Source organism: Pteropus vampyrus, unplaced genomic scaffold, assembly GCF_000151845.1.
Source record: "Pteropus vampyrus isolate Shadow unplaced genomic scaffold, Pvam_2.0 Scaffold99, whole genome shotgun sequence".
Classification (NCBI taxonomy): Eukaryota; Metazoa; Chordata; class Mammalia; order Chiroptera; family Pteropodidae; genus Pteropus; species Pteropus vampyrus.
In genome coordinates, this window is record NW_011888880.1 from 5,528,352 (window position 1) to 5,539,808 (window position 11,457).

General features: G+C 38.9%; 1 protein-coding gene and 1 pseudogene across 1 annotated transcript in view; one reads left to right on the forward strand and one right to left on the reverse strand.

Moving 5' to 3' along the window:
* LOC105295105 overlaps positions 1 to 2,340 on the forward strand; it is a 2,930-nt pseudogene extending 590 nt beyond the window's left edge.
* The window catches only part of NCOA2 (nuclear receptor coactivator 2), a 163,515-nt gene that overhangs the window by 113,872 nt on the left and 38,186 nt on the right, over positions 1 to 11,457 (reverse strand). The gene's annotated exons all lie outside the window — the stretch shown is intronic.

The window sequence follows — 11,457 nt, forward strand, 5'->3', positions numbered from 1 at the left end:
GGAAAAAGCAAAGCCCATAAACTGCTATCATTAATACGATTAATATGCATAAATAAAAATAACTTTTAAAATCAGACATTTTCTCACTTAAAATTCTAAAACAGGAAAGTAAAATTTGGAAAGGGTAATTAAAAACAATTTAAAAATTTTTAAAGTTCTTGTTTTCTGACAATGTTTCAACATAATATTATTTATCATTCATTTTGACTAGAGTCTAAGGATTTACAGAAACAAAATGTGAATTTTACATATAAACCTCATAAAATGCTTTTACAACTCTTTAGTCCAGTGATTCATTTAGCATTATAATTTAACATCTCAAATGATGAAACCAAATATCTAGCTTCTACCTCGAAGCAGGCATGATTCGTTTTACTGCACTTGGCTTTATGACAGATCAACACTGTTTCTTTACAAACGGAAGGTCTGTGGTGCCCGTGCGCGGAGCACGTCTACAGACACCATTTGTACAGCATCTGCGTCCTTCTTCCCTCCGTGCCACATTCTGGTCAGTCTCACAGTCTTTCGAACTCTTCCATTATTATTATACTCGTTTTGGTGAACTGTGATCAGTGACCCTTGGTGCTTCTACCCTAATTGTCCCGGCAAACTCACTTGCTGAATGTGTGTGTTCTGACTACTCCACTGACCGGCCGTTCCCCTGACTCTCTCCCTCTCTTTGGCCCTCCCTAGCCCTGCCAATTAATAACCTGATAATGGCCTCCAAGTGTTTATGTGAAAGGAAGAGTCAGTCACACATTTCTCACTTTAAATCAAAAACTAGAAATGATTAAGCATAGTGAAGAAGGCGTGTCGAAAGCCAAGACAGGCCAAAAGGCAGGCCTCGTGTGCCAAAGTTAGTCAAGTCGTGAATGCAAAGGAGTCCACGAAGAAAGTGGAAGGTTCCACTCCCGTGAACACATGAATGATAAGAAAGAAAAACAATCTTATTGCTTGTAAGTAGGAAGTTTTAGTGGTCTGGATAGAAGATCAAACCAGCCACAACATTCCCGTAAGCCAAAGCGTAACCCTGAGCAAGGCCCTAACTCTTTAATTCTGTGAAGGCTGAGAGAGGTGAGGGAGCTGCACAAGAGAAGCTGGGAGGTCGCAGAGGTCGGCTCATGAGGTTTAAGGAAAGAAACATCTCCACGGCATAAAAGAAGTACAAGGTGAAGCAGCGAGTGCTGATGCAAAAGTTACAGTGAGTCATCCAGAAAGTCTAGCTAAGATGATTCGTGAGGGTGGCTACACTAAACAACAGATTTTCGATGCAGACGAAACAGCCTTGTACTGGAAGAAGATGCCATCTAGGACTTTCACGCCTAGAGAGAAGTCAGTGCCTGGCTTCAAAGATTCAAAAGACAGATGCAGCTGGTGATTGTAAGTTAAAGATAATATTCATTTACCATTCTAAAAATCTTAGAGCCCATAAGAATTACGCTAAATCTCCTCTGCCTATGCTCTATAAATGGAACAACGAAGCCTGGATGAAAGCACACCTGTTTACATCACGGTTTAGTGAATATTTTAAGCCCACTATTGAGACCTACTGTTCAGGGGGAAAAAAAGAAAAAAAGATTCCTTTCAAAATATTACTGCTCATTGACAGTGCAGCTGGTCGCCCAAGCGCCTGATGGAGATGGACAGTGGGATGCATGTAGCTTTCATGCCTGCGAACACAAAGCCCACTCTGCAGCCCATGGATCAAGGAGTAATTTCAACTTTCAAGTCTAATTATTTAAGAAATTCATTTTGCAAGGCTATAGCTGCATAGACAGTGATTCTTCTGATGGGTCTAACTGAAAACCTTCTGGAAAGAATTCATCATTCTCAATACTTTTAAGAGCATTTGTGGTCCATGGGAAGAATTCAAAATATCAACATTATCGGGAGTTTAGAGAGAGGTTGATTTTAACTCTCGTGGACAACTTTAAGGGGCTGAAGACTTCGGTGGACGAGGTAACTGCAGATGTGGTGGGAACAGCAAGAGCACTAGGACTGGAAGTGGAGCCTGCAGACGCGGCTGAACCGCGGCAATTTCATGAGAACGCTGTAACGGATGAGATGCTGCTTCTTATGGATGAGCAAAGAACGTGGTTCCTTGAGAGGGAATCTACTCTTGGTGAAGATTATCGAAATGACAACAAAGGATTTAGAATATTACATGAACTTGGTTGATAAAGCATTTGCAGGGTGTGAGAGGGCTGACTCCGATTTTGGAAGTTCCACGGTGGATAAAATGCTACCGACCAGCATCGCACGCCGCAGAGAAACAGTTGTGAAAGGAAGAGTCGACCACAGCAAACTTCACCGTTGTCTTATTTTAAGAAATTTCCATGACCTTCAACAACCACCACCAGGATCAGTCATCAGCTAATCAGCTACCAATATCAACAAGGCCAGACTCACCACTGGTTAAAAGATTACGACTCATGGACGGTCAGATGATGGCTGGCACTTTTTAGCAATAAAGCACTTTTAATTAAAGTATGTGTATATATATATTTTTAGACATAACACTACTGCACACTTAACAGACTACAGTAGTAGAAACATAACTTTTATATTCACTGGAAAACCCAAAAATGTGCGCTTCCCGCTTTACGGTGATCTTCGCTTTACTGCGGTGGTGTCAACGGAGCCTGCAGTGTGTCCGAGGTGTGAGTGGATATTTCTCAACTTGACTGGTTTTTTAAGAAGAAACAATTTATTCAAATCAAGAGTACAGTATTTGGTGATATTTCCCAAAATCTTAAAAAAAAAAAAGACCCATAATTATTAAGTTACCTTTAAAGTGAAAGCAAATATATGCTTTTGTCACACCATATTAGTAACTAGTACATCACAAGCTACCCCCCGGCATGTTAACTGCTACCACGGACACGCACTGCAGCGATGCCAAGTCTCCCCTCCTGAGTAAGGACCACGACGTCCGAGAGAAAGATGGGCAAGCCCCTTGATCCTAACCTTTCTCAGCATCACCGAGTGGTAACTTTTAGAGTAAGCCTCGTAGGAGGGACCCAGGAACAACCTGCTGGCTGTTGCTCCGACTTTTACACTTCATGAATTTTACACCCCTTTGGCTTCCAAAGAATTAAAGTGCATCTAAAATATAGCCCAGTACCGCAATCCTGTCTAAACCTTCCCATTTACTGTTGCAAACAAAAAAATTCCCATGCGCATTTCATTGAGTTTTAAACACTGAATACGAAGATCGCCTTGAATTCCATCTTTTCTTACCCTATCTTTTTTTTACAAATTAAAGATCGCTCCAAGAAGCAAACCCCCTCAGCCTGACAAGATCAGACCTGGTTATAATATTTGTGGTTAATTATTGTGGTTGGAATTCTGAGCTGTAGCAGGATTTGCAAGCTAGTCATCTGGCTTGTTTAGACACTACCCTGACGTCGAACTTGTGTCTTTTAACTCTAATAATAAGACTGGGGTTCTTCCTTACTCCCCAACCTCCAAAAGTAAAAGTATTTTGGGATAACATAATATAAAAGTATTTTAGAATGTAAAGGGCTGATATTTGATGTGCTAGGAGAAAAACAACAAGATCAGGAAAATATTCTGGTTTTAAGAGACTGTAAACAAAACAGGCTTTTTCCTGCTGTGGCACAAAGGACGCGCGAAAAGCCAGCAGGAGTGTATTCTCTGATCGGCCAAACAAGTTTTACCGAAAATTCCTTTTAACTATTTAAAATTCCTATAATATACAGTTAAGTCCTCACTTAACGTCTTTGACGGTTCTTGGAAACTCTGACTCAGTGAAACGGCATATAATGCAACCAATTTTACTACACTACAGACTAATTGATACAAACAAGAATTAAGTTCCTATGGCCTATTTCTGGTCACAAAAACATCACCAAACTTCTAAAGACCTAAACACTTGAATATTAAACAGTGATATAAATGTGAGCTAGGCATGTTTAAGAAAGATTCACAAAAAGGTGTAAGTTAACTATTTTCCACCCCACTTATTCCAGGTCAGGGCTGTGGTGGCCAGAGCCTTTCCTGGCAGCTCGGGCCACAAAACGGGGTCTGGCATGGGCAGGACGCCCGTCCATCGCAGGGCCTCTCACAGCCACACACACTCAGACGGGACAGTGGTGACACGTCCATTCCCCCCACGTGCACATCTCTGGAACGTGGGAGGAACCCGGAGAAAAGCCACAGACATGGGGAGAGTGCGCAACTCCACACAGTGGCCACTGTGAGAATAAATTTTTTCTTTCTCATCCATGTTCCAACAAAGAGACATTGAAAAACAACTATGTTATTTGAGGACTTGCTAAGCCTGATAATTACATTTATTGAGGCCGGGTCCCAGTGATAGTCACAAGTTATCGTATTGGTTTAAATATCTTATTTGCCTTTGTTTTCTCTTAGTGTTTCACAGTGTCTTGTAATAATAGTAGGTGCTCAATAAAACACCTTGAATTATTCCAAAATCCTTGGCTCATGTCAAAGGCTTTGGATAAGGCAACAAAATAAAAGTTAATAGCAGAAGCAAAGGAAAACAAAGAAAGCCCAAATAATCTGCCTATAAAAATTTTATTATTCAAAAATTTTAACATATGTTAGTAACTTTTGGGCTCAAACCAGTATGCAACCTTCTGTCTTATAGTCTACTAACAAAAATGTGAGAGAGTCCTATAGTTAAAAAGAAAAATTGTCAAACAGTCAAAACCACAGTTAATTAACTGTTTACTTGAACCAAATTGTCCCTTTAGGTAGACAGATTAAACTAAGGTGTCAGTGTTGTTGTTGTTTTTTTTTTTTTTTAGAGAAAATCCCACTATAATAAGATTAATGGTTTATTAAACTATATTGGGCTATGATATGGTTTATAGGTATTATAAGAAAGACATTCTCCTGTACTTAGTATAATTAAAATGTATGTTTGGTTACTCTCACCATCGTTTATTGGAAAAGATAAAAGAATTCTTTGTAAACTGTCTATATAGTGCATAACAGCCTGAGAGATTTCTTGCTTCCTCCAAGGACATTTTCAAAAGAGAGATGTAAACAGTATAGTTTAGTTTCAAAATACGTGATTTAGAAACTCAAACCCCTCAAAGTGGGCATATCTGGTCTAGAAGTTAAATGAAAAATATATTAGTGAATTCATTCCTCCAGTACACACTGTATAATAGTTAACCTTTTTCAGATAAAGCTTATGATTATCTTTCGCCAATCTCAGATTTTTAAGTACTACACCTTCCAAGGTTAAGAGAAAGGTACAGACTGCTAAGAGAATTAATAGCATTAGCATGAGCAAAAGTGGACAAGCACAGTCTAAAGATTAACTGAATGTTTGTAGCTTTCTGAATATGGTAGCATAAGGATGCAATAAATCAGAGAAAGTTAGGTACTATGCATATAACAAGAAAAAAATCCTTCATTTGAGGTCCCAGCCAAATAAGAAAGCTTTATTTATTATCTAACCAAAAATTAAATAATTTCAAATTCACTGCAAAGCTCCCTTTTAAGCTTGAATTACAAAAGAACGTTGAAAAAATAGAGACTGAAACATAAAGCTTGTATTTATTTCTTAATGATTTAAATTTGCATTGGATTTTTCTTCTGAATTTTAGAAAATGCTTGCCAAAATATTTCCTAAAACAAGCATGAGACTGTATTTGGCCACAAAAAGAAACTGCAACAAACCTTAAATCACTAAAAAGAAAAAAAAACAAATAAGAACAAGGACAGAATCAGTCTGGATCGCATCGTGTCTATTTGTTCCTGAGAACATAGCCACTGCCTGGTTGTCATGCTCAGTTCTCCCTCTGACAACACGCACATCCAATCCACAAGCACACAGAATTCCAAGAACATCACCAAATATTAAGTCAGAGCACTTGTGACACACACCTTGTAATTGTCCACAGCCTCTGCAGTTCAAACCAGGGCTCAGCAGCTTGTCTTTCTCTTCACCAGTGATGCAAATAAAAATACCATACATCACTCTTCCAAAAAAAAAAAAAAAAAAAAACCCCCCCACAATTAGCAATAAATTTCTTGCCTCTGAGATCAATCTCTATTAACACAAACCCCCATTCCGCCTTGATGTAAACCCAAGCACACGCCGAGCCCCCTGCTGCTTATCTCTTCCATCGTTTGTTTCTAGCGATAGCTGACAAACTAGCCTCACAAATCCTTTTTTAGCTGCTGATCAGACAGATCCCCCTTTGACAATCCAGCATGGTGGAACACTCGAAAATTCTTCCTGCTTCTATTCTGTTGCTTGTTCTAAAAACGAGTTTCCTTTTCATTGAGATAATAGCCTTTTCTGCAGTCACATGACTCAGAAGCTACATTAGCAGAGCTTTATGATAATAGACTAAGTAAGCCTCTACCCCCTCCTGTTATTAAGGGGATGACTCTGTCTCTCTCTCTCTCTCTCTCACACACACACACACACACGCTCTCTCACACACACGCATAATAATGCACACATGTACTCACATACACAAATCTAAAATTATTCACTCTTCTTAGAATTATCATAACAAATAAAGTGTAACCCTAAAATGAAAACGCCGACAATTTCTAGATCTGCTACTAAAAATAAACATTCCGATGCATGGTCCCCTTTGGAGGGCGCAGCGCACTGGCCGGGAACACTCCCTGTGGGCAGTGAAACGCGTGGGACAGTTGGGAGCAAACGTGCTCTGTCTTGTTCCCTCGATCTCTGCCCCCGGCAATGTAAATCCGATCAATCTGGCATAATGAACACTTGGGGGACACTGTGGCTATCCATACATTGGAAACGAGTTCCACGTATCAGTAAAACCCATGGAAGCACACTTTTTAACACCGACATGTACTCTTATTAGAAATACACCCTCGTTAAGTAATTTATAAGTTGTTCCAAGCAGAAAAATATCCCCCTGGCCAAAACGATCTTAAAAAATAATAATCACAAGTTCCTTTAAGTGTGGTCAATTTGATCTAGTTCTGATAAACGATGAACTCTCAAAACACGTATGTGACAATACCAGCACAGGGCCTGGCACACAGTGGTCGCTCCACCATTTTTTTTCAATGTTTCTGGTAACACGTTGAAGTACTAGGCAAACAAACAGCAGCAGATTACATTACATGCCCACTTCATTTTCAGCTATGGTTTGTTTCATATTTAAATATTTTAAATCTACCGATCAAGCAACTTTGGGAAGGAGTTTAAGTATAAGAATGTGCTGAGAAGTTGAAATGGAGAAAAGGATGGGGCGAGGAGTTGCCCCAGCAGAAAAACACACTGAAGCACAACACACAGTTGGAAGAACGCTGTACACTGTGAGAGGAAAAGCAAGCGTGCGTTAAGCTCAAGACAACAGATTAAGCTACATCTTTTATTTCCTGGCTATAATTATTGCCTTGGTTTTCTCATCTCAAAAATGGAAAACACAGTAGATGCTTTAATAATTTTTTTTAACTTTTATTTGTGGTAAAATACACATAACATAAAAGTTACCATCTAAACCATTTAAGTATCTGCAGTTCAGTTCAGCAGTGATAAGTAACTTCACACTGTTTTGCAACAGATCTCCCAAACTTTTTCATCTTGCAAAACTGAAACTCTACACCCTTTAAACAACAACTCCCATTTCCCCTTCCCCAGCCCTGGCAACCACCGTCTACTTTCTGTTTCTATGAATTTAACTACTTTAGACACCTCATATAAGTGGAATCATAAAGTGTTTGTTTTTTTGTGTGTAGCTGTTTTAAAGGATAATTATTTTAACACCTGTAGATCAAGACAAAGAGTTTTCATCTCACAAAATCATTTTACATAAACTGCATTATTCATAAGTAAAGCAAGCCAAAATTATATTCTTTAATATAGAAAAACTAAGAATTGTTATAGATACAACTACACAGGACTTATCATGAGTTATCTATACAAAAAAAACAAACTATAATTTCTCAGAACTTAAGGAATGTGACAATTCTAATTTCAAAACTCTTCATTTATTCTAATTAGATTAACCACTCGACATATAAATAACTTGGGTAGGATGGCGTGGGTGTTTACAAATTCTCTTTAATTCACTGAAAGGAACCATAACCACTCTGGCAAGACCCCACAACAGCCTGAAACAATTCCAGAGGTGTCAGTGCGAACTTCCACGAGGACCTGAGCGAAGATATTCAATTAGGAAACAAAATGTTTGGACACTACAAAAAAAACCCAAAAACTTAAAACGCTGGCACACGGCAACACTTCATCACAAAAAGCCAAAGCACACTTCAGAATTTTTAAGATAACTAACCTAATTATTAAAGTTGTAATCATTTTAATAGCCACTTAAATATTTTCATTCTGCATTTAAAATCTTAAGTCAATAATAAGCCAAGGAATCACATGCAATTAATGAATCCTATGAAATTAATCTCATAGTAGACAAGAGAAAAAAACTTTTTAAAAGAATAGCATAAAAACTACAGAGTGGGTTCCTGAAATCCACCCACCTAAGTCTGTCTTTCCGCTCATAATGTCATCAGACCTTGGGTTATCATAGAGATCATTTATTTCTTTAAAGGCAGGGTGAGCTCACTCACAGACATTGAAAATTAACACCATGTGTGTTCTTTATTAACTACAATAGGGTTTTTACAACTTGTTTTTCAGACAGATCATGGGCTACAGCAAAGAGTTGTGAATTCCCTGATCAAATCAATCTCAGTAAGAAAACGTCTCCTGCCAAACGCATCTTAGTAAAATATCTCCATCCAGATTCTGTGCTCACACTTCGACATGTATTGCTGTTAGCAAGCCTGTCTCTCTGTCATACTTCCTGCTGGCAAGCACAGATAGGTACTTGTCTAACTAACCCCCTGAGTGCAGAAGGTGGCTACAGCAGATTTTATCATTAGGAATGTTAAACTTTTTTCTTCACCAAAGCAGTAGTGCTTTACAAGGGAATTAAACTAGATAATAAAGTTGCTTCCAGCTTTAATTTTTTTCTTGCTTTCTTTTTTTTTGCTCAAAAACTATTATTTACTATAAAGACAAAACACCAAAACAGATACGAATCTGTAAAACTAGTTCAATGGAATAAAAATTTTAATTAAAATATTTCGATATATTTAAAATAACAAAGGGCACATTTGGACTAACACTCAATGCCAAATCTTCTTAACCTAGAGATTTTCTTTTTTTGTAGCATTTGCTTACACAGTTGGATGCTAACAGAAGTTAGCCCTACACCCTAGAAGACTCAGGAATTAAAGTCCTATCCATGGTAAATATAATTCCACTGTGAAAGTGAACTCTGGTAGAAGAAAAATCTGTAGGACAACTGAGGTAGTAGAAACTGGAATAAACAGCATTAGACATTATTTACAACTTGAGTACCAAATAACATTAAGAACACAAAAATAATTACATGGTAGCTTTATGTTTTCTGATGGCAGTCATATATATACATATATATATATATATATATATATATATATATATATAGTGGTTGATTATCATTATATGATGTGGTTCATATAACAAGGACCCAATAAATTAATGTTTTAGTTTCTATAAATTGAGGTGAAATTTACATTCAGTGCAATAAACAGATCTCAAGAGTTCTGACAAATGAAAGCACCTATGTAATCCATGTTCCTGCTGAGATGTGGACCGCTTCCATCACCCCTGAAACGTTCTCTTATGCCTGTTCTCAGGATAGCTCCGCTTCCTTATCTCCACCAATAACCACGACTCTTATTTTGTATTAATGCAGATTAGTTATACTTTTTCTTGAATTTCAGATAAATGTCATCATACAATAAGCACTCTTCATGCTTCTTTCAGCATAAGGTTTTTGAGAGTCACTCATGTTATTGTGCATGTCAATAATTTGTCCATTTTGAAAGCTGAGGGTACTGTACTATATGATACCAGTTTGTTTACCCTTCTCCTGCTGGTGGACTTTTGGGTTGTTTCCAATTGGGAGTCTGCGGTAAATAGAAATCTAAGATGGTTCTGCAAGACCCCCTACCCTCTGGGGGTCCTGCATAATCCCCAGGGCTGTAAATATGGCGGATTTTTACCCCAACGACAAGGGTCTGTTATATGGCACAGGTGACTTTGAGACAGGGAGATTACTGAGGTGGGCCTGGCTTGCCCATGAGTTTTCTCTAGGCGGCAGAAGTCAGAAATTCAAAGCACCAGGAGGATTCGATATGCCGTTGCTGACGAGAAATGGAGGAGACTCCATGTCAAGGAAGGAAGGTGGCCTCGGGGAGCTAAGGGTGGCGCCCAGCTAGCACCCAGCAAGGAAACAGGAACTCAGGCCTACGGCTGCAAGATACTGAATTCTGCCAACAACAAGAAGAGGCTGAAAGTGGATCCCCTCCAGGCCTCCAGGCAAGCGCTCACTCTTGCTGACTCCTTCACTTCAGCCTCATGAGGCTGTGAGCAGAGAATCCGGCCACACCAAGCTATATTTCTGATCTACAAAACAGTGAGCTAATAAATGGATGCTGTCTGTGTAATCTGTTACTCAGCCAAAGAAAACGAATACAGAGTTATTATATACAAGCTGCTACAATACACATACAAGTCTTATAAGAGACATAAGCTTGCATCTCTTGTAGGTAAATACCGAGGAGTAGAATTGCTGGCTCGTGGATAAGCAGATTTTTATAGGAAACTGTCAAACTGTTTTCCAAAGTGGCTTTGCCATTTTCACCCTCCCACCAGGCATGCATGAAAGCTCTGGGTGTCCCACATCCTCACCAACATCTGGTATTGTCAGTCTTTTTAATTTTAGCTGAAATCCCAAATCTGTTAGCAGCCTTCTCTACATATGGGGCACAATCCTCACCCATCTCCTTCTTTGTACAGTTTTTATAACATTTATAGCAAACACTTCATTAAGGCTTACTCTGTATTCTTTGTGCGCTGTCTCACAGGGGTGAGGTTCCTCCGTGCTGGAGCACAGACACGAAAGGGCAAGCATCTTGCCTTTTATCCCTCTAGCTTCTCAACATCACCTACCCTCGTGCTGCTTACATAGATTATGTGGTCAAAAGTATGTACTGACACATCTTTCTCCTTAAAAATGTAACAATGTAGCAACGTGAAAAAGACGCTTTTGAAGAGGCCACAATACAGGGAGGAAAGACCACGGCTTGGAGTTACACTCGTTTGCATCCACCCATATACTAAATAGACGACTCTTAAACCAGTCTCTTAACCTCTGAGTCCAGGCTCCTCACCTGTAGATGGAGGCGAGGGGCATCCACACCGTGTTGTTATTATGAAGATTCTATGAATTATAGGGGAAGCAAGTAGCCCAGTGCCTGGCTCTGGAGGACGTCGACTGACCGTAGCTATTATTAACTCTTAGTTCTATATGAGGTTCAGCAAAATGAAAAGGGAAACCATATCTGTCTATTATAACTTTAAGAAATGAACGGAAGAGAATACATTCAACAAGAGCTGGA